Raw genomic sequence first — 25,294 nt, forward strand, 5'->3', positions numbered from 1 at the left:
TTGTTTCTCTGGGCAATAAAGCCCCAGAATAGAGATCCATTGACATTCAAATGGCATGTGTTCATCCTTATCATTGTAGATAGAGATTGCCAGACTTTGACTCTCAAAAGCACATTAGTATGAGCCTCTGGAATGAGAATAAATCCTCCCACCACACCCACCTACAGTGTTAACAAGAGGTTAGAAAATCTAGAAGATTCCACAATATAGGGAGATTTGAATACCTGTTTAAGAACCTTGGACTTAATCCACATAGACTAAAGGGAGCTCTTGTGCTTTGAACAAAAGAGGAATCCAATGAAATCAGCGTGTTAAGTAGTTAAATCTGAAAAAAGACAAAAGCAGTCAAGCCTGAAGGCAGTTATAGGACATACTACCATGATGTTTAAGAAAGAGAAATCTGTTGACTCTTAAAACAATACTCTGGGAAAGAGGAAGTGAGTCCCTGGGCTGTGACCAGTTCTTCTTAGGTAGAACTCTGAGGTGAAACTTCAGTTTTCCATTAAGATTCCAAATAATGTGGTTTGGGACACTGCAACAAAGATAGGATTGTACCATTTCCCATGCCTTAATACTGCACCTTCTTCCAGACCAAGCCGCGAGCTGGCTTTCCTCTCCATTTTATTCCAGTTAGTTACGATCACCTTGGGTCTCAGAATTCTCACATCACAGCTTGTCTAGAAGTCAGAGAGAAGATGAGTCCCTTCCTGTGTCAGGAAAGGCTGTCCTTGACTCCACGGAACCTGAACTTCCTTTTATTGCAGTTTACATCCTAAGAATTTAAAAATAGATATTGCTACAATCATAGCAGTGGACATTACCTTTCAACAAGAATTTCGAGTATTTTGTCAATCAACAAAGCTTCCCTTAGCAAGGAGTAGAAAACACAGTGGTTTAAGCAAGTACATTTCTTGAGTTAGTGTTGTTGATTCAGCTGTTCATCCATACCAGCATTTATGGCTTTGTTTCTGAGTCTTCATTGCATTTTACATCATGGGGACAAAATTGCTGCTCTGCCTCCAGCTCCCACATTCTCATTCAAGGAAAGTAAAAGTGTGGAAGAGAAAAGAGGAGCAGGAGTTTTTCTACTTATCAATACACCAAAATTCTGTCAGGATTTTTTTTACCCACCATAATTCATATATAGTAGCTTACGTGTCAGAATATGGTCATAATACTGTTCTTATTTCTATTTGTGAGACACAACAAGGAAGAAGGTAGTTGGGAATGGTTTTTCAGTGGCCAGTAAATAGAGTCTTCCATGGCAACTATGGTTATGTATTCTGTGCTCACACTTGGAAAGCATGCTCAACATTTTGCATCTGACCTTGTGTTTATCTGTACCTTGTGCTTCATCTACTCTTTAGGAGAACACTTGATTACCAACTCTAAAATATATTTTATTCTCTTTTTCGACTACCAACTTCAGCTTAACTCATTCAGCAAAGATGCTAGAATTTCAGTTTCTCTGAGTAGGCAATACATGCGAACTAGAAAGGATATTATTCTTGTTTGTGCCTAATTATCTTGGCAGGCATTACCCATGTGAAAGGAAATATAACAAAACAACCAGATGACTCCAGACTTAGTAAGAGTCTCCCATTTTATCTCTTACAGAGTTTGATAGAATTTCATGTAAAGATATATTACCAAGAGACCTCAGCACCTAACTGTAAGAGAAGCTCAGTACCAGAATGCAGCACCTGCATATCAAAAGTAAAATTAGTAATTATACCACTTGATGCAATGTTAAAGGAAATAGTCAATTAAAGCAGTAGGAATTCTACCAGAATCTTCTGCAGGCAGTATCTTCATGCAATTCTGACTTCACAATGATACAAAATTTTAAGTGACAACCGTGCTGAATCAGGGAGCAGTAAATCTAGCCAAGTTTAAATTTAGTAACACTGCTAGTTTACTGAAAATAACCTTCTCCATGGCAGATTCCCTAAATCACAGGTGACTGACGCTGGTTTTTCTGTTCTGTTTAGAGATAATCAGGTACCCACTGGTGGACACTCTGGTGGCTTCTCTCCTCCACGGTACTGTGGTGTACACTGCAGGCGTCCCATTGGCCAGTCCCAACAGCACTGGAAGTCAGCACTCCACCACGTCTATTCTTCTTGAAAGCTTCACTATATATGTTCAAAACTTTCTGGGTGAGCATAAGGATTTAAAGGTAAGTGAATTTTAGCAGTAACTCACATTCCTGTGAAACTCTCAATTATATCAAAAGTAATTTAAATATATATGTATATATATAGAGAGAGAGAGAGAGCACTTATTACACATAAGAAAAATAGCTACCAATGTGCAGTTCCCATGCAAAAAGCAGAAAAAGATGAAATACAGCGCTTAAAAATGGCATAAGTCATGTCAATAAGAAGCACAGTAGAAATCTTGCTCTTTAATAATGTTTCACATGAAAAGTCCATAGTGGTTCTCAGACTGTCATGTGCATAAGTGACACATGGAGGTGAAGGAGAGGTAATTAGAAGACAGATTCTTGGGCATAATGCACAGAGACATAGACTCAGTATGGCTGGGAGATAGTCCAGGAACCTGAGTTTTTATGGTTACTCAGTCTTGAGCCTTTAAGAAACACTGAAAGTGGAATTTGAAGTAATATACCTTTTATTTTCAAACCTTAGGTTGAACTTGGACTTTTACGTTGTTTCCTTTGGTCACAAGAATAAGGAAAGAGTCATTTTAGCATAGAAGTGCTAAGTTAGTGCTTCCTGTTTAACCACTCAATTTGAATTATTAATTCTCATTTATATTCCTTTGAAGTTTAATATAATGACTAAATCCCAGGTGTCCCTCTCTTTCAGAGTGATAGCTCTGTCATTGCCCTCTTCAGCTGGTACATTGTCCTGTGTAATGTTTTAATTTATTCAGATGTTTATAGTTATTGGATATAGAGTGGGACCCTTAACTTACAAACTCAATTCATTCACGAGGGCTGGTTGTAACTCAAGATGGTTGTACGTCAAGACTCTTTTTTCCCATGAGAAATAATGGAAATGCACATAATGAGTTCTGAACTTCACAAAGCACCCCTTAACTAACCTTTTCATAATATGATCCTTATATAATGTGCACAATTTATAAGAAACACCAAAAAGTTATAAAATGTGCCTAGTTACCAGAAACAACATTTTTTTTTTTTTTGGCACTGGGGATCGAACTTGGGTCCTTGCACTTGTGAGGCAGGCAGTGAAATCACTGAGCTAAATCCCTGGCCCCAGAAACAACAATTTTGCACTGTATTCGCCATTCAAGTTGACATCTTTGACTTGCAGGAAGGGAGGATGAAATGGAAGGTAGTTACCGTTCCATAAGAACATCAGGAATCTGGCTCTCTGGCGTCCTTTCTCTCCTTGGGAGAGTCTGTCACCCACTAGGACTTGCTTCTAGTTCACTAGGTCTCAAACTTTTCAGAACTAAAAACTGGTCTAAAGTTGTCTGTTTCTGTCTTTTCTTTAACACTGTTCTGTAGTATGACATGACATTGTCATTTAGCAAGTGAATGCAACCATTGGCTTTTTCTCTGTCTGAGTGGGTCTTCTCTACAGATGTTTGTAGCTCTGTCCATTTTTTCAAGATTTCTTTTAGTTCAGAAGAAGGGCTTTGCTGCACTGATTGTTAATACTCCCCCTCCTCTTCAGAAAGCTCCTCTGCTGCCATTCTCTGTTGTGCAGCCAGAAGTTGCTGAAATTCCTCTGTAGACAATTCCTCTGAGTGTTGCTCCACCAATTCCTCAACATCACTACTGTGTACCTGAAATCCAAGGACTCTGCCAGAGTGACAGTGTCATCAACCACAGGATCAACTGAAGGCTCAGGCTCTCTACACAGCCTTCAAAGTCTCTCTCCTGTATAATTTTGGGCCACACTTTCTTCCAGGCAGATCTCAATGTCCTTAGAGAGATGTTAGCCCAAGATTTCTCAATTAACCCCACACAGGAAAGGATGTTGTAGTTTCCTTCAAGAACTCTCTAAAGGTTAAATCTGTATCTGAGACCATCTGGAAGCACTTCAGAGCAGTTCCTTGGTGTATAGCTTCTTAAAGTTAGCTATAACCTGGTGGTTCACAGGCTGAAGTAGAGGAATGGTATTAGGTGGGAGGAATCAACTGAGAACCATGGGAATTCTTCAGCCAATTCTTCCAGATTTCATGGGTGAACAGCATCATTGTCCATGATAAGGAGAGCCTCTAGTGGTAAACATTTGTCTTCTAGATATTTCCTAACAGTAGGACAGAAAGCCTCCCTGATCCACTCAATTAAAAGTACTCTTGTTACCCAAGCTTTTGTGTTAGATCTCCACGTGACCCCTAACCTATTCTTCATGACTTTATGTTTTCTGAACACTCTAGGGGTCTCAGTGATAAACCAAGAGAGGCTTTATCTTGAGGTTCCCACTTGCATTGGCACATAGCAATAAGGTTAGCCTATCCTTCATAGGCTTGTGGCCTTGTCTGTGGTCTCTCTAGAGGGAGACCGGAGACCCCGGAGAGCACCAACCTTTAAAGAAAGAAAAGGAGACAGCCTGGGGGACAAACAGCAGTTTATTCTCTTGGAACTGTTCCACAATCACAAAGGAAAGAAGTAAGGCTTTTATACATGTAGGAAAGCAGCGTAGTTATTCTGGCTATTGTCTTTCTGGTTTTAACATCTGGTGATAACAAGTGACTTTAAGTGACTCATAAAAGCTACAGGTGAATTTACACATCCCTTGTTTCCGTTCATCAATCTGTATGTCTAAGAGCACAACGCAGGCCTCTTCTTATCAGATGGTATCAAGAAAGTAGGGCTACTTCAGCAGAAGTCAAGCCCACCGGCCCACCACAAACATGGCAGATGTACATAGTGAATAGTATCTCTCTCACCACCTGTAGAGTCATTGGGTTGCGGTCCTTTGACCCCGGACAATGGTTAATAAGAAAACTAGGAAAACCTGTTTTTCTCCTGTAAAACTTTTACAACATCTCTTAAAGTTTCCTGGAATTCTTTTAACAAACAGACTTGTGGAAATTCCCAGAAACGAGTTCTTAATTTTCTCAGTTAACTAACTTCTTGTGATTAATTCTTACAACTCAATAACTAAATTCTACAGTTTCCCACATGGCCTATCATTTTCCTCTCTTCCTGGGTAATGTATGTTCTCCTGGGCATTCTCTTCCAGAAATGGCCAGTTTCACTACAGTTGAACATTTGATGAGAGTAAAAGCCATTTCTCTGTGTCATTATTTGGAAGTGGTGTATGTCATTTTCAGCAGCCCTTTTATCAGCACTGGCTGCTTCATCTGCCTAGTTATGCTAGGAAACACGGTTCTTGCTTTAAAATTGTGAAACTGTCCCTTACTGGCACAAAATGTTTCACTATTAAAACTCATTGATAGATTATCTTTATGAGACCTGCATTTATAGCCCTAGCTTTTTCACAAATTATAGTCTCAGATGTCTTCTAACCTGCCACCTGCCTTTCTTTTATCCATGCCAATAACAGCTTTTCTATCTCCTCTAACACACTGATCATGACTTACTCATTTAAGTAACACCTTTAGCAACATTGTCATCCTCATTCAAATCTTTTCTCTGTAAGATTATCTAGATGATGGATTTTGACATTCTATACATGTTAGCAAGAATGGTCACATGAATGTCACTCATATTTCTCCACAGTTTCCTTCTTCTTTTCGATTGTGATTGGTTTCTTTACCTTCCCTTCCTTTCTTAGCTTCGTTTCTAGCTTTTGGGGGGCCATTTTGATAGCAGTAATCATAGTGATGATAAAAAGCACTGACCAAAATCACATCCACAAACATGTGCATCTGGGCTCAGACTGATGCTTACGTATGCTTACATATGCTTTTCTGGCATCATGAGTCTTTGTTTACAACTTCACAAGTAGCCAGCATTTGGGTCATAACTCATGACTTTGGTTGTAAGTTAAAACTAAAATTCCTGTCATAACTCAAGTTGTTCATATGTCAGGCCAGTATCCTTGAGTATCCACTGTAATTATAAGAAATATTTAAACAGTAAAATTGTGAGTTATTACCAAGGCTGGCTAAGCATTTTTGCATTTTAAGGGTTGTATCTTTTTCTCTTCATTTGAAAACTCAGGTTTAGATTTTAAAAACCAGATCTATTTAATATATCTCTCATTACAATTTTTCTTTTCAAGTAAGAGCTTATAAATCATGTGATATATTTATAACAGGATACATGTACACTCAGTGAATATGGCTTTATTGTATTTCTGCTTCCTTTCTCTCACTAAGCAATATTTTTAATATTTGGAATTTCAGGTTTATAAGGGGCAACTTTTTTATTCCAGCAAAAGAAGTGATTAGTAGAGACATATTGAAATTTTTAATTGTTTGCTTTTTTTTGGTACCTGGGATCGAACTCAGGACCTTGTGCTTGCAAGGCAGGCGCAGTGCCACTGAGCTAAATCCCTGGCCTTTTATATTTTTAATTGTGATGACTCCCTAAAGATTCAATGTGATTTTATTTTTATGATGAAGAATGAAGTTTTAATCAAAATTCTTTGGATGAATATCAGGCTCATCAACATTTTTCTCTCTGTGTGTCTCTTTCAGTCTTTGTATGCACTTGTTCAGATTATGTCAAATTTCTTGTCCATAACATATGAAAGATAAAAATAAACCCTTCATCAAAAAATATATCATAACCGAAAGGACCTGAGTTTGATCCCCGGTACCAAAAAAAAAAAAAATTAAATATATATATATCCCCGTGGTGTCAATTAGTTACACATATTAGCTATTAGAATTATACCTAGAAAATTGAAAATAGTCATATGCATGAAATAAGGCAGAGTATATTTCATGTAATCAAATTTAAAGAATTACAGAATTTGATTAACAGAAGTAATAGTTTCATATGTATTTCTTTTCAGAATTGTTCTCAAGATTACCATAACTGAACATAAAATTTGAAATTGTGGTACACATCATAAAATCCTAAAATTTATAGAACATAAGTTTATGGTTGAATATGTTCTCTAAATAGGACTTAATAAAGGTCTAATGCAACTTCAATTTCAGAGAAACATAGAAACTGCTTTTTTATTTTCTCCCTCTCTATCCCTCCTCACCTCTTACTTTCTTCTTTGACTTCTTTTTTCCCTTTGCCTGCAGAGAAGCAGGTAGGGAGAGAGTGGAATTGTCCCCTTAAGTGAGTCTGTTATTACCACTGGCATATTTTTCAGACTGTGTTCTTCAATTGTAGTTCCCTAAAGAAAACTTATATCCCTGTTTCAGGGCGCCTGAGGAAGCTGGTCTCAGTGCTCAGCAAGTAAAATGTACAACAAAAGGACAAATTACAGAAACTTTATAGAATCATAGAAGCATACAGTTATAGAGCAGAAGTGGACCACTGAGATCTTTTAGTCTGTTCCCCTCACATATAATAGCTCATTTTTTCTTTCAGGTTTTTCATAGAAAAGTCCTAATATGAAGAACAACAAACAGTAATCTCTTCAGATATGACTTAACAAGGAGAAACTAAGCAAGTATTTTTTAATAGTGATTTCTTGAGTAAAGAAGGTAGGAGAAAATTTTTCTCTAAGATAAAGGTTGAAGAATTGAAGAAAAAGATTATCTAAATACTTATAAGTGAAACTGTATTTAAAATTATTCACTATTTTAGTTGTCATTGGTTAATCTTTCATGTCCTTAGTTCAGAAATGAAGACAGAAAACTTGGTTTTAATTCAGGCTTAATTCAGCTTTATCAGGAAATCTGATATTGAGAGAGAAAAAGAACTAAAAGTAAGACAGCTTTAGAATAGCAGAGCCAATGGGCCATCAGTATAGAAGAGGGGAGACTTAGATATGCATAAAGCTCTTGGAAGTATTAGTGTTATTATGAAGTGGCATAATAAGAAATCTGCAAGATATACAAAAAGATTAAAATAAGTTTTTCTCAACAAGTTAGGAAGCCAGTAAATTTATATAATAAAAGCATAATTACTAATGTTGAAAAATGTTCATAATTTTCATGAATGCAGAACCACCTTATGATATGGTCCTACTTTTACTTAAAAACAGTTACAGATGGATAGGTAGAAAATGTAAATGAATTAAAATATTATTTAATCAAATATTTAATATTATTAAATGAAAATATTATTTATTATTATTGATGTTTAGCTTCAATTGATAAAATTATGGCTGACTCTTTATTACCTCTCAGGGCCTGTTAAATGTTTTCTAAAACATGTATTTTTAATGTAAATTTAAAATATTTCTAAAGAACTGGGAAAATATTCAGTTACCTGGAAAATTAGCTTTTTCAAGCTATAAGGGAATCCTTCTAATGATTGTTTAAAATGACCTAAAACAAGGCTCTTGAATCGTGTAAAACTTATGTGACTTGAGAATGATATTTCAAATTAGAGCAAAACAACTTTCAGATAACATTCTTCACTTGTAGAACATTGCATTAGAACAAAATTCTCCATTTCCCTTTTCATTAAACATTAATTTCAAATTACAGCAATTAATTCCTTGAAAATATTCTTTATTTTATGTATCAGATAATTCCAATGTGCTTCCCAAATTTTTCTGACTGTACTCAGTTTTGCCGTTCGGAGGTTAATTTCATGTTTGGTCACATTAGTGTTGATATGTCTTTGTTCTTTAAGTCTCTAGGGTAACATATGGTTGATCTCACCATTATTACAAACAGCTGTGGTTGGCCTAGCATCTTACTCATTCTATATGAATCCAAAGTAATTAGCTCTTTAGTTTAATGACAGTATTGGATAATGGGTTTTTAGGTCCAAATTCTGCTGTTAGAGTGGGTGAAGTGTCTGGAGATGCAGCCTGGCCCTTATGTTTTAAGCATAATCTGTGTGATTTCATTTCAAAATGATAGTTTAGAGAGTTTGAGGTAGGAAAACTAAATCTGCATTTGCCTTAAGTTTCTCATTTTTAAGAAATACATAAAAGTGACAAGTTATATATTTAACAGCAAACCCATTTAAAGTTCTCTAATACAGCTATCCTGTGTGTGTCATTTTTTATTCCAAATATTCACATGGAATGACATGATAACTGTTAGACGTTGGATAAACTTTTTATGTGACGAAGCATATACTGAATTGTTTAAGTGCAATGAAACATTTCTAATCCTTGTAGCTTTTAAGGACCTAGCAAATGGGAAGAATGTTTGCCTGGGAGTCACTGGAGTTCAGTCTCACTCAGCTTCCTAGTCATAGCCTCCCTAAACCTCAGTTTCTTCATCCTAAAATGAGGCCTTTGCATCAAATGATTCCAGTGGTTCCCTCCCACTCTAAACTGATTACTAACTTGCACGAAAGGGGCACTTTGAGGAATGCCTGGGATGTTAAGGAGAAAGAAATGACTTCCATTAACTATACAAACCAAGTGTTGAGTCTAAGAAGGTACTATGGAGATATGTTGATCTTAAGAATTTTTCTTCAAAGTCTTGTTACTGGCATCCTAGAAAAGAGAAATATTTAAAAGTTTTTATATAGAAGAGACTACTCTGTTAGTTTTCAAGAAGATGAATTTTGTCAAAACTTACGAAAAAAGCTGATAACAGTTGAGACATCTAAAACAGTCAATGAGATGCTATGGGAGACAATGAATTTTCCATTGTTATGGGAAAAAAACTGTGTATCAATAATTTTATGACCCTTCAAGGAATAAAGGCTAGAGGGGAATATTCTGTGCATACAGGAACCCAGGAAGTATTATCATGAGCCCTTTTTGAAACAACAATTAGAGGAAAAACTCCACCCAACCAAGAAATGACTGTAGAAACTGCTACAAAAGAACTGATTGTGAGCATTTGATGTATGTACTTCTAGAACTAAATCTAAAATAAATATGTAAATTAGTGTCATAGACTATAGCATAAAAATATAATATCCTGGCAACATTAGAACCAAGACAGCTGACAAAGATTAGGAGGGCACAACAGAAAGAAGTATGTGCGTGTATTAAGTAAGCTGATTGCTTTCTTCTCAATCTCTAGGATTTAACTTGACAATCAAATTACACAAAATACACATGTTTAAGAGTACAAATAAATATATTTGGAAAGGTACTGTTATTATCTAATATTACCTGGTAAAGAATGGGAGGAAAGGAGAATAAATGTGCTGTATTTCCTAACTACTCATAGAGAAATAATAAATATTCTAAAGATATAAAAGATCTTATTATATGAAGTTGTTACATAATATGACTTTACCCCCTAACAAATATTTTGAGAAACTACAAACAAGGAAAACAGATAATACAATGAAAGTCTTTTTCAAAACTTCTGACAGAAAACTTAAAAATACTATGACAGAATATTATTGTCATCTTTCATATCAATAAAAATAAAGAAATACACTTATCTCTTTAAAATGAAGTATTTTCAGATTGGGTCACAGTGCAAAATCCAGTTTTAAGTGTATACAAGGATACAACCAAAACTAAGTCATTCAAAATTGAAAATGAGAACATAAACAAAGATATACTAGACGAGTACAACCTAAAAAGCCAGTAGTTAAGAATGTTTATGTCAGAAAGATGAAATTCAGGCTCAAAATGTGTTAACTAGGAGAAAATATGGACTCTATGATGAGTGGCAGTGGGTAAAGTACATGATGAGGGTACACAATCATGAATAAATAATAGCTTTATGAGCTACCTCAACAGCTTGTTCAACAAATAGACTTAACTTCTAACAATATCCCAAGAAATAAAATAGTCTATTTTTGATGTGTGAAATAAGTCTAAAAAGTCATAGCTGCATTAATTTTAAAAATTTATTTTGAAATTTATCTTTCAGACAAAGTATTTCTGCTTGTCATGGTAGCAAACACCAATAATCCCAGCTACTTGAGAGGCTGGAGAAAAAAAGATCACAAGTTCAAGCCCATTTGGGCATCTTAGCAAGAACCTATCTCAAGAACCTATCTCCGGGGTGTGGTTCAGTAGTAGAGTTCCCCTCAGTTCAAACCTCAGTACCTCACCCCCTAAAATTAGGGCTACTTAGTAACCAGCAAAAGCACTCACCTAATCATTTTTTGTTGTCAGCAAAAAGAGATTAGAAGGTACTTCTATTTTTTTTAAATTTTATTTTATTAGTACATTTTAGGTATACAATAAAATGGCATTCATCATTGGAAATTTGCACCTGTACATAATCTCTCTTGGTTCTTATTTTTCCCCCTTCCCCTGCCCTCCCTTCAACACCTCCATCCCTCCCTATTTACAAAGACTTTCTTTCCATTTTTTCATTTTCTCATATTAATTCCATTTACCATACCCCTTCGACTTCCCCTTCCCCTTTGCCCCTTTGTATTACACCTTTCAGTCCTTATTTGCACTTTCAGTTTCTTGCACTAGAGAAACTATTCGGTATTTACACATGGGTGTCCTATTTATTTCACTTAAGAGTATCGCCTCAATGTGCATCCATTTCGCTATAGATGTCTCTAATTTCTCATTTTTTATGCCTGAGTAATACTGCGTTTTATTAAAAAAAAACACATTTTTTTAATCCAGTCTCCAGTTGATGGGCATTTAGGCTGCTTCCAAGTTTTAGCTATTACAAATTGTGTTGCTATGAACATGGGTGCACATATATCACTGTGGTATGATTCTTTTAATTCTTTGGGGAAGATAATCAGCAGGGGAATAGTTGGGTCAAATGAGATTTCCAGATTTTATTAACAAAACCTCAATTGCCCGTGAACTAGCAAAAACTATCAACAAGTGGGACCTCATCTTATTAAAAAGCTTCTGCACAGCAAGAGAAACCACCAGCAGTGTGAAGAGACAACCCACAAAGTGAGAAAAAATCTTCACCTGCTCCTCCTCAGACAAAGGTCTACTATCTCTAATCTATAAAGAACTTAAAAAAATCAGACCTCCCAAATTTAAAGACCCAATCCAAAAATGAGCATCTGAAATGAACAGACATTTCTCAATCACTTCTCTGTTTGAAAAGAAAGATAGCAAGCTTCCACAAGGGTTGTAAATGTATAAATATTTTTTAATAAAAGTGGAAGGCTCCTCCCACCCCAAACAGGCATTCTCAACAGCAGGATGTAATTTCAGAGCTTTTGCACTCAAGAGGTTTCTGCTGAGCAAAAACTCTCATTCAGTTTAGGAATGGAGATTATAATAATTTTCCTATCCTCTGCCCAGCAGGACTCTTGCCTTCACTTTGCAGACTCCTAAGTTCCATAAGAAACAACCAGGTAACTAGGTTCTGGTAACACATCCTTCAAATACAGTCCTATTAACTCAACTTGTAATGCAAAGCCGCTTATCTTTGCAAGTAAAATGGAATGCAGTTGAATTGCTTCTCTAATGCAATACCTATTTGTAATAAATGCAAAATGGCTTATGATGCAAACTTTTTAAAGCATGAAAAATTATGAAGAAAAAAGCTTATTTCTTGTGACCTAAAACTGTGAACAAATGTCATGCATGTTGGCATGTGACACTCCTATTAAAATGAAGGGAAAATATTCAAAAATGAAAATTTAATACATTATCCTTTATATGATGTATTACTTCAGAAAAAAACTTAATGAAGCTGTTTTCTAGTAGTGTTTTTCCTAGATAGCACAGTCTTTCTAATTTACATACATTTTCTCCAGTTTAATTTCTGTCTCCCTACTAGCTCTCAACCACATGAGCCCAACTTCCTTTACGTTGTTTAGTAAGGCAAAGATCGCTCAGATTTCATCTTTTGTCTACTGCCACTAGAATACTTATATCTGTATAAGTGAGACTTAAACTGTGTGATCCACACATTCCTATAAAGCAGGTCTCTAGGACATTGGTCTTCTTTGAATGAATAAGTTTTAGATGTCAGTTTCAAGACATTGGCTAAAGTCAAACAGGTGAGTGGGTGTGGGAAGCGATTTCTGCGGCCGCAGACTGTCCTGTCTTCATACCTGCTGAGGCAGCAGCTCCTTTGCTGTCCCTTAGCTGTTCTTCTCTCGTGAGTAGAGAACCCCTGCTCTGCACCAGGACATCTGCATTCCCCTTGTGTCTACCCAACATTGCCAACTGCAATGATTGAGTTTCTTAACAGGAGGAGTAGCTCAATATGAACTTTATAAACTACACTGATGATATGTGTTCTTGTCTAAGAAGTGAAACTTTTATGCATTGTGCAGTGTTCTCAGATGAGGATCAAGATAAGTCCCTGGATAAATTAGAGTTCAATGCATATTTGTGTTTTCCTTCATTCAGCAAGGCAAGTACAGGTATATAACTATTATATGCCAGTGTATTCCTAGAACTTAAGGTGCATTATTTGAATAAAACAAACCAAAAATTCTATTTCCATAACATTCCATTGGGGTATGATGGAAAATATTAAAAAGAATTATAACAAACATGTAAGTGAATTATGTAGTATCATAAGATATAAAAAGGAAGTAACATAAACAAGAGATAAAGTGGATAAGGAACATTATACCAGGTGTGGGAAATGGGATCAGACCTGGTACTGTTTGCATCAGCTCTCTGGCAAATGCTTTCTGTGTTCAGTCTAGTTGTCTTGAAATCAGAAAATGCAAATTTGATTCCAAGATCAGTCATTATTAAATGGCTGCTGTGAAAATTTTTTTTTTAGTGATAAACTTCTATATGTTAATGTTCATACTTCAGATTTTTACCTGAGTTTTCCCTGATTGAAGCAATCAACTGCCTAGTTACCAACTTTACCTTACAGTCTATTCCTTATTTTTATTACAAGTTATCTAATGGACAGCTATTCTCCAAGTAGTGCTGCAGGACTTCCAAAGAGATCAGACAATGAAGAATATTAATTTCAAATTTCTTGCTTTTTCTGGTAGTTCAAAACTCACGGAATAATTTTAAATTATAATAGTATCAATATAACTGTAATTCTTACCAGTGATGTTAAGCAACACCTAATTAGTTCAAAATGATCCACACATAACTAAAATTACGTGAACTTCAAAAGCATCTAGGTATGCAACTATTGGGCAAAATTCTCACTTTATTCTCAAAAACATGAAAACTGTTCTCTAAATTTGAACATATGTTTTTAAATATAATTTACCTTCATCTTAATTAGGTTCCTTTTAGAATACCACTTAAGAATTATTTTCATTTGATTACCGTGTACTTCACTATCTTTGCTGTAGAATCAGAACCTGTGTGAAGTGAAAGTGATCCGAGAAATTCTAGACCAATTTCGTTTACTTTACAGGTGGCAACTTGCCTCCCAGGGAAAGTATTTTGTGCAGGTTCGATGATATGTTCAGGTTCAGGAATCTGTTACTAGTGGCAATGGGACTGAATTCCAGTCTTGTACATCCCAGCCCTGTCTGCTTCTCAGTACATTCGTCTACCTGAAATGTCCCATTGTCTGCTATCAAAGTGATGTTTCCCTTAACAACAAAGAAAATGGCCCATCTCTTTAAGTTTTACAAAGTGATTTGATTAGTGAAAATGCCTAAGCTCCCAGAATTTTTGATTTTATTTTTATATCTGTTTGTTTGTTTGACTGATTGATTGGTACTGGACATTGAACCTGGGCCTTCACAATAAGCTATCACCCCACGCCTTCATTTTTCTTGAGACAAAGTCTTGCTAACTCATTAAGGTGCCCAGCTTGCAATTCTCCTGTCTCAGCCTCCCAGGGCTCTGAGAATATAGGCATGTGCCATGATACCCAACTCCAGAAATTATTTAATAACCCTTTTGCAATACTGACATCTCACTTTTTATAAAAATGATTTTTTGAGGGGGTTTTTCTTTGAAAAATAAGTAAAATTTTCAGAAAACTGTGAAATTACTTACCCATTAATGTATATGTCACAAATGAAATACAACTCTGTTATTTTTTGATGAATTATGGGAGTAGAAAATTAGCAAAGTGCTGAGTTTACAAACAACTTAAGTAACATCTGTGGCCTGTATTCCTCAGAGCTCCTAGGAAATGATAGTCATATGAAAGCTCCCAGAACCCTCATAAGGGAAAATTATATAACTCACTGGAAAATAATTTGAGTAAATTTAATAGAACAGAGAAGTAATGTATTCAAAACACAAAGAAAAATATAAAGACTGTTAAGCCTAGGAAGTTTCATATGCAAAAAATTAAATGTTGCAATATAAATTTATTTTCAAAGATAGTTTTTAGTTTAACCATTATAATACATCCTAAAATACTGTACATTTAGGTCTTATAAATGGATTCAAATTTTCCTTAAAATGAAGGATATAAATGTGGCTTTAACCAAGTGAAAAATTGAGGTTTCTTGTGTAAAATAGAATTTTCATTGGTATTTCCAGACATGCTATTTATTAAGCCAATATATTATAAATTTTAAGAAAATTTAAAAGTATGAATAATATTAGATACAGGGCTCCAAATGATTGATGAGAATGATTATGGAAACAGCTGTAAACACCCAAGGTCCAAAAGACTTAATGAGTACTTCATGAACTTTTCAAGATTTTATGGTTCTGATAGTAAAGGAAGTAGGAATATAAATAACTCACCCAATTTTGCTTCTATTGTACATCTGTAAATCCTGTATAAGTCTAGGAAGTTAAAAAATAGATCTTCTGTTTGTTTCTTTATCCTTGGCATTGTTCATTTAATGTCTTCTGTTAATAATTAAAATAAATGGAAAATTATCATTTTAACTACATCTGATTCGTATTAATGTGATGACTGTTAGCATTCTACCATTATGCTCATTAGACTAATTGTTTATTATTTTCAATAATAACCAAAAAAGATGTTTAAGAATATACAGTGCTAATGTATTTCAGATTTCCAATTATAGAAAGGCTATGAAAATAGCCAATTTGTGTTTATTTTTGATGGATTGAATTCATTTTGTCTGAAGCCTTTAGTGATATCCTTGGAAATTTCTGTCCTTCTTTTCCCTCTCCCCTTTCCCCATGAATATGGATGTGATTTAGAAGGCAACAACATTTTTTTTTGCATATTTTTCCCCAAAGGAACTTTTTCCTCCCATTTTTAATCACCTCACACATGAATTGTCCTCTGCTCAGCAAGCAGATTGGTGGGCCACGTGTCCCTTCTGTCTAAACCTATGTGACTCAAGAGTGTTGCAGCCTGCTGCTTGGGCTGAGTGACATTGCACATGCCTTTGCCTTTCATTGTCTTTTCACGCATTATGTAAATTGGAAAGAATAAAAATAATGTGCCTGGAAGTATGGCTTGACAGCAATATAATGTAATATAATATCCAAATACTTATGAGGGAGAAGCGGTGCCTGGGGGAACCACGTTTACTGTGAATGAGTATTTGCATTTGCACCTTTTTGTGTGGAGTTTAAACTTGCGTAATGAATTATTCTCTACAAAAAGTAGAATTGTTTTAAACATATTCTGTTTACCACTCTGAGGGTAACAAAGAAATACTAAATGCAGTTTCAATCTTTTGGGAGAAATAAAACACAGAAGCATAAGATGTCAACTCACATAAGAGTTAATAATAAATAGAAGTTTCTATATGGATTGACATAGCCATTATAAATTCTCCTTTTATATTTTTATGTAAATAAATTCAGTGCATGTAGAAGCTATGGAAAAAAATTAGGTAGCAAAAAGAAAGTCTCATTCTTTCATGCTAGCAAGAATATGTTTCCTAATGATTTACTTTTGGACATAGGAGAGTTAAGTGCTTGCTTCATAACAGATCAAATATTACAACTCTGAACGCTAGGGTGAATCAGTGCATTGGATTTCTCATTCATTTACATTGTTTAAATCTCAGCTCACCCCTAGCATATTAGGAAATCATATCTTTCCTTCAAAATTTCATACTTACTGATGAGGTTAGTATCCTTTCAATTAAGGTTTCAACTTTTCCAAAAGAAGCAAAATTTTTAACATTGAGATTTATTGTATTATATAGTTTCTAAAGAAAATTATGCATAACCATATATATGTTTGGGTAAATATGAAGCAGGTTTGTCACTGAAGCCAGAATGGCTTAGTTGTTTAGATAACAAAAGGAAAATACTATCTTTCTGGGTTTTTTTTTCTTGCCCCTCTTCATTGAAAACCACCAGTTATGGGAAGCAAAGTACAATGTACTTGAGCATCTATGTAGTTTAATATTTGTTGGAAATATACAGAAAGATAATTTAAATATTTATGCTGACCCTGAACTCATTTCAGTGCAAGGATATGAGGGAAGAGGATGACCCATTTTTTTCCTGGGTAGTGGTATAGCCATCTATGATTGGATTTCCTGATAGCGTACAAGGTGATATAGAATAATAATTAAGAATATAAACTCTGGAATCAGAATGCCTAAATTCAAGTCTTCTGCAACTTATTAGCTGTTGGACCTTGAAAACCTTCAATATGCTAAGTTTCAATTTCCTCTTCCCTAGAATGCAGAAATAGTATTGCCAACATCATGGGGCTATTGGAACTATACAAGTTGATTCATGTAAAGTACTTTGTAAGTCTCAGTAAATATAGTCTACCCTGATTTTTACTATTTCACGTGCCTTTTCTTTTCTAACATGAAATCTCTTCATGCAGCACTAAACTCTGATTGCTCCTTTATTTCCATTATTTCCATTAACTTGAAAAACAGACTATAAATGTATAACTTTACATAATTATCTAACTGTACAGTACTTACATAAGTATGTGTAAGCATATAGAAAGTGAAAATATTCAAATAATGTTTAACAGAAAAATTTCATTCTCGGGAGAATGGTTGCTTTAAACCAGCAGCTTTGGACTAGGATTTAATTAACAACCTAATGGCTCTGTCATCATAATCACATAAAAGGTCTGGCAAGATATGTAAACCTATGTATATGGGCATGGTTGGCAAGGCCTTTAAATTGAAATTGGATCCACCCAACAAGTTGTTTCATCAAAACATTGCCTGGAAATGGTTGTATCTTATTGTGTGGTGCTTTGCTTTTGCTGAAGCCCCTGTTTGGTGGAGAATGTGGTCAGTTCCAGTAGTGTGTGTCAGGACGCTGTGTCCCTCCAGATTGTTGAGCAGCTGGAGGGAGTTGAGTCACGCATAACGACACTAGACAGATGTCCACCATTTTGTAATCCCAAGAAGAGCTCCGTGGAGCAGTACCTGGGGTCAGCTCTGCAGCACCAGCAAAGAAATTTGCCTTCGCGAGCACCCTGAGATCCCACCTTCCACTCCCCCAAACCCTCACCCGACCCAGCCTCTCTCCGCCAGAACCATGCATACTCCTAAATCCAGGCAACTGTTCTTTATGAGCATGGCAGTTTAGATGTTTGTTTTATTTTTTTCTAAAGCGAGAACTATTTGTTTGTTTTATATTCTGAATACTCTTGAAGGCTTTTCGGGTCAGACTGGAAAGTTCATCAGAAACCATTTTAGCTGAATAAATCATTTTCTCTGAATAGACTGACCAGCCTGCACACATTAGCTTATTCTCTAGTTCACTCTTGTCATCTTCCTGTAGACAATATGACACAGAATGTGAGGTGACAGACTGTGTGTCTGCATTGTGTAAACATATTGATGAGTGAAATTGTCTTGGCAAAGATCAAAACTACTAGTGGAATGCTGCTGGATCACCATTACTAGTAGGGTCTCATAGATTGTAAAAAATAAATAATATCTGTACCATAACTTCAGAAGCCATACATTTATGACATTCTGGTTTTATCTGTGTATTGTTTCATTGGGCTTTGTCAGATTGCTGCACAGAGACTGCTGGAAGTTAGCAAATCACATGGTTGCATATATGATTTGATTTGCTTCCAGGTCTATCCATAGCATTCGGCTTTATTTGTTAACCTACCAGAACATTATTTATTAATGAGTTCTTCATGCTTTATTAAGTCAAATGTCAAAACACCTCTGTGGGACCCTAGTCGACATGTTTTCCCTTTGTGGAAGGCCTTGCAAAGAAAATGAAAAATTATGCAGCAGTACCCTAGTTGAAGCACATCAGATTCCAGTTCAAGTGTTCTTGATCCTGTCAGAAGGTATTGCAAAATCTTTGTGAAAGATCTGAATCTGATGCAATGTAGAATTGAAATTAAAGAATATTCTCTCTCTTGGATACCAGTAATTAGGTCCCTCCAAAACAAAGCAGAGCTTCTGTGGCCACAGGAGATGGATGCCTTCTTTACCAGGTCAAAGCCAACAAATTCAGAGGAGAGAAAGTACAGACGCAGACTAAACAGCAGTAGGAAGGAGGCTTAGACTCACGCAGAATCAAAGTGACTCAAAGTTACTATGGAAGTAAAATAACAAAAGACAACTGAATTTAAGAGGAATGGGCACTGTATTACTCACTTTCCTATCACTGAGACAAAATACCCAACACCCATAACTTAAAGGAGGAGAGGTTTGTTTTCGTTCACAATTTTAATGGATTCAATCCCCTAGTAGTTGTCTGGTTCCAAAGCAGAATTGGCCTGGTAGAAGGGCATGGTGGTGGAAGATTGCTCCTCCCATGGCAGTCAAGAAGCAGACAGAAAAGGGGAGAATGCTGATAAGAATATACCCTTCCAACTCAAGCAGCCAGTCACCTTCAGTCAGGCTGCACCTCCTACCAGCACATTCACCATGAACTCACCATGGATGAATCCACCAATGAATACAGAGCCCAAATGGTCCAGTCTCCTCTCCAAACCCCATCTCTGAATACATGAGACTTTGAGGGTTTATTTTAGGTCTAAAACGTAGCAGGCACAATTCTGAACTATTCTTGGACATAGCACTAGGCACTGGTGGGAGAGAAGAATTCTAGAAGACTAAGGAGGTTTGTTAACATACAAAGGCCTAAAACCCTCAACTTAGGAGTCTCCTGGCTTCATGGGGCAGTTCAGATTCAGTAGTAGTGGAAGGATCATAACCATAAGGAAATCTAGGCACCACAAGTAGCTTGGGTTAGTGTGTGATGGCGTCATGGGCTGAGCCATCATAACACACTTACCAGTTATTTGTAGGGAAAACCAGAAATGGACCAAGCTGGGATTCAGGGTCCCAAAGAAGAAAGCCATGCCATGGGGCAGAAAGCAAGGTATAAGAAAGATAGAGAATAATTACTTTAGCTCAAAGAAAGATAGAGAATAATTACTTTAGCTCAGTGGTCTGCAAGGGACTAGGACACCAGACTGCCATAGAAAATGAGGTCTACTGATTGTGAGCTCCAGCAATGTCATGTGAGATGCTGGTCATGTGAGATACATGTCATGTGAGATGTGGTAGTGATGTCATGTGAGATGCTGGTGACCTCCTGCTGGTCACCAGGTCTCCTATTCCATGGTCAGCTTAAAAGTGGGAGCACCAATAATGGTTCCTGTTTGGGAACCAGGAGAAAGCAGGCTCACATACAGATATGCTGAGTTTTCCGTCGTACAATTTCTCAGTCTTTCTAACTTTACTAACAGTGTAAAGGCACTGTAGCCCACAACTCCATGTTTAACTGTGCTTTTCCTTACTCTCTTTTCTGATTGTTTCTGACATGTGGTTAAGTAGTAATTATTGAGCTCCTATCATGTGCTAAACACTTTGGGGAACTAAAAACGTGCCAGAGTGACAAATCTTATGGGAAGCCTACAGCACAGTGATAATATAAACATGTACAGATGAAAGAATAATACAAGATGAAAAGTTGCCACAGTCATTAAAGAAAAGAAAAGGCTGACAGACATGTACTTTGGAGGAGACTAAGGAGACAAGATGAGAAAATGTAATGTGGGGTCTTAAAATGAATCTTGGAACAGAAAACATACATTACTGGAAAAAGATAATATCCAAGAAAACTTGAGCTTAGTTAAAAGTATTGTGCATGTTTTAATTCCTTCATTTTGATGATTATGTAATTAACATTAGAAGTTGGCTAAAGGGTATGAGAACTATGTAACTTTTATGTAGTACATTTAATTCAAATTAAAAGTTTAAAATAATAGATGGTATAGAGAGGTGCAAATGGATATCTTTAGATGTTAGGGAAGACAAAAAGATTACCCCAGTTGATGAGATAAAGAAAAGCTTCACAAAGAGTCAGTTAGAAATAGGGGTGAATGGAGGCATTGAAAAAGGAGGGCTTTCCTCAGAAAGAAAAACATCCTGTAGGAAGGACTTGGGATGGGATTCCTAAGCAACACCGGGGACAGGAAAAAGTGTGGAGCATGGAGGGAGGTTAGCCCGCAGATTGATTTGCCGAGTTCCTTGTGTCTGAGCAGAGGCTGGACGCGGGGCAAGGCATACATAGTGCTGTGACAGATGCTGGTTGTGAAGGGAGGAGTTTGACAAGCCTCTCCTGTGTGGCAAACAGCCTTGCACCGTCTCTGTGCTCCTGCAGAGGCTGGGAGTGTTTTAAAACTGGGATTGTAATTTATACTTAGAGAACTGGAGACAGCTATACAGGAGAAACATCCCAAACCAGAACGCTGGAAAGAAAATGGAGGAAGCTACTGGGAACGCTTTAATTTGAGGAACAGAAGATGGGTACCTGGAAGAAAGGGTAAGCCTAGAATGAAGCTGTACCAACTATATAGCCTGGGGAGTGTTCAGGTTGTTTTAAACATAGGCAAGATACATTCGTTTAACTGCTTTCATTTGAATTCTTGATAGAAATACAACTGGTAGAGATTTCTTTGATGAAATTGCAAAGTAAACATGGCTAAATTAGGTTAATAATATGTTAAGTAATATTGAGAATTCTCTAAATATAAAAGCATTTAGCACCTAATTAGTGTGATTATAGGGAAGAAATAATAAACGACTGCTGGCACTTTATTTTCCCCACTGGGATTTATAGAATATGCATGTTGCTGTCATGGCTCAGGGCTCAACATCGTCATGTATTCCCGTATCTCCTAACTGAAAGAGAAGCTCCCTGTGGGGAAATGTGTCAGGAGTCCACCTCCTATAAGTGGAATAGCTACCATCACCATGACAACAGCTCTCTGCATCCTGCTAACTGTAAGTCAGCATCTGCTGGAGGGCCTGGTTATTAGTGAACAGCTGAAGGGTCAGCAAGCAGGGACTCTGCTCACAAAACCCTCAAGACGTAGTCACAGATCACACGTGGCCTCCTTGGAGTATTGTGCTTTGGCTGCCAGTTCTCCCATAACCACTCCTTTTGAGAATCTAACAATGCATTGTCTACCATATTTCCTCTTAAGTTGCAAAACCGTGTGGGACACACACCATGTGCACTTGTTCCTCGAGGATATTTTTTCACACTCGTTAGGTTTTATCCATTAGCAATTACCTTTGATGATCTTTCAACGTTTCCAAGGCTTCTGAGCATTCAGAGTCTGTTTTGAATTCTATTTAGTTTTTCTAGCATATTCTATTATGCCAAGTATTTTCTGTATCACTACAGTGTCATAAAGAGAAACAATTTTTGGTTTTATGTGTAAGTCAGGAATCTATCAATGAAAACTTGTTTTAGCACATTTTCCCTAATATAAAATTAAACAATGAAATCTTAACAGATATAGAATAATTTTATGTATTCATGAGACTCAAAAAATTCCTAAGGCTATTAGAAAACTTATTTATAAAAGCATCACATAAAACGTTTGTAAAATTTTCTCTTTAATTTTATTACAAACAAGTTTTATATTTTTTGTATTTATTAGTACATATTTGCTTTACATGATGTTTACATTCATTGTGAGGAGTGGTGAATGTACATAACACATCTTATTGCTTTTTACTTCCCCTTACCTTTCCATTTTTCCCCCCTTCCTCCATCTCTAGTCCTCTTTTCCATTTGTAAAGGAGCAATCTTCCTATTCATATTATCTTTTATTTTGCTCTATAAATTTTTTATACTTTGTGTTTCTCATAGAAGAGAAACTATGTGATATTTAAGCTTGTGCATCTGATTTATTTCACTTTATATTCCCAGAGTGCATCTATTTTCCAAAAATTACTCAAATTTATCCTTTTTTAGAGCGGAGTAGTACTCCAGTGTATATAAATACCACATTTTCTTTATCTATTCATCTGTTGAGAGCATATATGCTGCTTTCAAGATTTAGCTATTATGGGTTGTGCTGCTATAAACATTGGGATGAATGTATCAGTATAGTATGATACCTTTAACTTTTTAGGGAAGGTGTCTAGGGAGGGGAATAACTGCATTGAATGGAATTCTATTGTTAGTTTTTGAGGAATTTCCATACTGATTTCCATAGTGGTTGTACTAGTTTACATTTGTACCATTGTACCATTGTACCAACAATGTGAAAGGGATACCCGCATATTTTCTGGCATTTGTTATTATTTGGTTTCTTGATGATTTCTTACTCCATTCTTTTTTGAGTTCTTTCTCATGTTTTTTTAATTTGCATTTCTCTCATGGCCATGATGTTGAGCATTTTTCAAGTATTTATTGGCCATAAAATGGGTTTTAAAAGTATAGAGAGGTGTTAAATTATTACTATAAAAGGGTTTTCAGAATTAATCTTGAGAAGCAGTGGCTCCCTAAAAATCAAATTTGGAGATTTCATGAATCTGAGAAATAATTCACATAATACAAGCCAGGACCAAGACTAAGAAGCATCTCTACTAGGTAGAAGACTGGGCCAAATCTGGGAAAATAAAGTAAAATGAGAATCAACATAAAATCAACAAACAAACATAAAAGGTGCATTGGAAGGAACTTGAAGAAAACACACATGAACAATTCTGGGTATTCATTTAATGTTGGTCTCCATGTGGGCTAGAGATGCACTTAATTTCCAGAAAGCTGAGATGAGGTTAGTTTATGTCATAATAGGAGAGTGCCTGGAACAAAGAACAAGATAGCTTCTCTCCTCTAGGTTGTTCATACTCATGGCCATACCTGAAATAGCAGATTTTCTAAACATCTGAACTTAACTGAAGCAAATACAAATTGTGCTCAAGGTAGCACCCATCAGACTATAAAAGGGCTAAGGGATAGATAGCCTGAAGGAAATAATGTTTAGCCTGCAGGGGGTACAATATAGTGGAAGATCAAAAATTGTCTTTACTCTTGAAAGTGACCTTGAGGAATACACAATCCACACAAAAGACAGAACAACAAAAAGAGTAGAAAATACAGGTATGTAAATCTTGTCTTACTCTATGTAGGGATTTTATAATCACTACAGCTAAAATGTTCAGCAGGTAGCAGGTTGTCCCTGAACGGGCAAAGGCCAGTTGCTGTCTTCTATGCCTGCCAAGTGATCCCTATCCAAATACAGTGGTCTGAGGGATCCGAGACCCTTATCCCTGGTGCCTCCCAAACCTAGATCTGAGTCCCACAGAAGTGCCCCAGACTTTAATCAAGTACAGTACATTTTTTTATGAATACATCGGGGTCCATTTGCTTTCTAGAAATGTAAAGAAACACCAGTTTAACTTTTACAGTAAGCCAGTTCATGCATCTCTTGATAACCCAGTCCTTTTCCTAACAATTGATAGTCACATTGCCATTACTCAAGCTCAAGAAGGGCCAATAATATTTTGTCTATCATTTTCTCAGTAACCAGAGCAGCTGCTACAATAGCTAAAAGAAACTAAAATCCCTCCAGGCACGAATTGTGATCACGAATCTTGTAAATGCATTTTTTGGTTCATATAATTGAAGTCCAAGACTTCCACAGGCTTTTGCTTTCAAATTATGTGATGAAAATGTGGAATTTACCTACAGGGGTGCACAGATGAATGGAGCTACCCAATCACTTCTGCTCCTGTGGAATTTTTACTTCCTAATTTTGGTTTGTAATTACTACTAGTAATAAATATTTTATCTCAACATTCTAACAGCATTTCTACTTTATTTCATCTGGTCTATTCACAATACAATATTGATGTTTTTTTCTTGAATGACATCAATTTTGCCATACTGACCTTTGACAGAAAAATCAAAGGCCATGAACAATCTGTGTATGATGTCAAAATCCTACTAGAATGATAGGCTTCGTGGATTTTTTAAGAAGCACAAAATATATTGAGCACAAGTTCACCTTACGCTATGACTTGAGAATTTTCTCTCTTTGCATTACCTTGAAAGAATAAACTTGAACTTGATGTCACTGTTCCCAAACACATACACATGTGTTTGTATTTTTCTCCACTTCTTCCTTCTTTCCTTCTCCTTCTTTTTTCTTTTTTCCCCTTCTGATTTCATTTATTTGGGACATTTGAAGTTATATTTCTCAGTTGATGTAGGCAAATTTATTTCTAACCTACTTAAATTCATTCTTACATGCCAATTCCTACTATAAGGGATTTCAAAATACAAATGGGAACAGA

At 36.1% G+C, this 25,294-nt stretch overlaps 1 protein-coding gene across 24 annotated transcripts in view; it reads left to right on the plus strand.

The window, feature by feature from the left end:
- The window catches only part of Hs3st5 (heparan sulfate-glucosamine 3-sulfotransferase 5), a 287,277-nt gene that overhangs the window by 104,896 nt on the left and 157,087 nt on the right, over positions 1-25,294 (plus strand). For 8 of the 24 annotated variants that reach the window (XM_087207905.1, XM_087207906.1, XM_087207909.1 and 5 more), the window contains exons 2-4: positions 1,992-2,179; positions 7,463-7,540; positions 21,403-21,521. The gene's annotated coding sequence lies outside the window, so the exon portion shown is untranslated. Of the gene's footprint in view, positions 1-1,991; positions 2,180-7,462; positions 7,541-8,168; positions 17,498-21,402; positions 21,522-21,546; positions 21,983-25,294 lie in introns of those variants that run through there. The other 16 variants (XM_004869079.3, XM_087207918.1, XM_087207920.1 and 13 more) reach the window with 6 other exon arrangements.

The sequence above is a fragment of the Heterocephalus glaber genome, unplaced genomic scaffold (genome assembly GCF_053883595.1).
Source record: "Heterocephalus glaber isolate CG9 unplaced genomic scaffold, H.glaber_assembly_v1.0 deba00000896, whole genome shotgun sequence".
NCBI lineage: Eukaryota > Metazoa > Chordata > Mammalia > Rodentia > Bathyergidae > Heterocephalus > Heterocephalus glaber.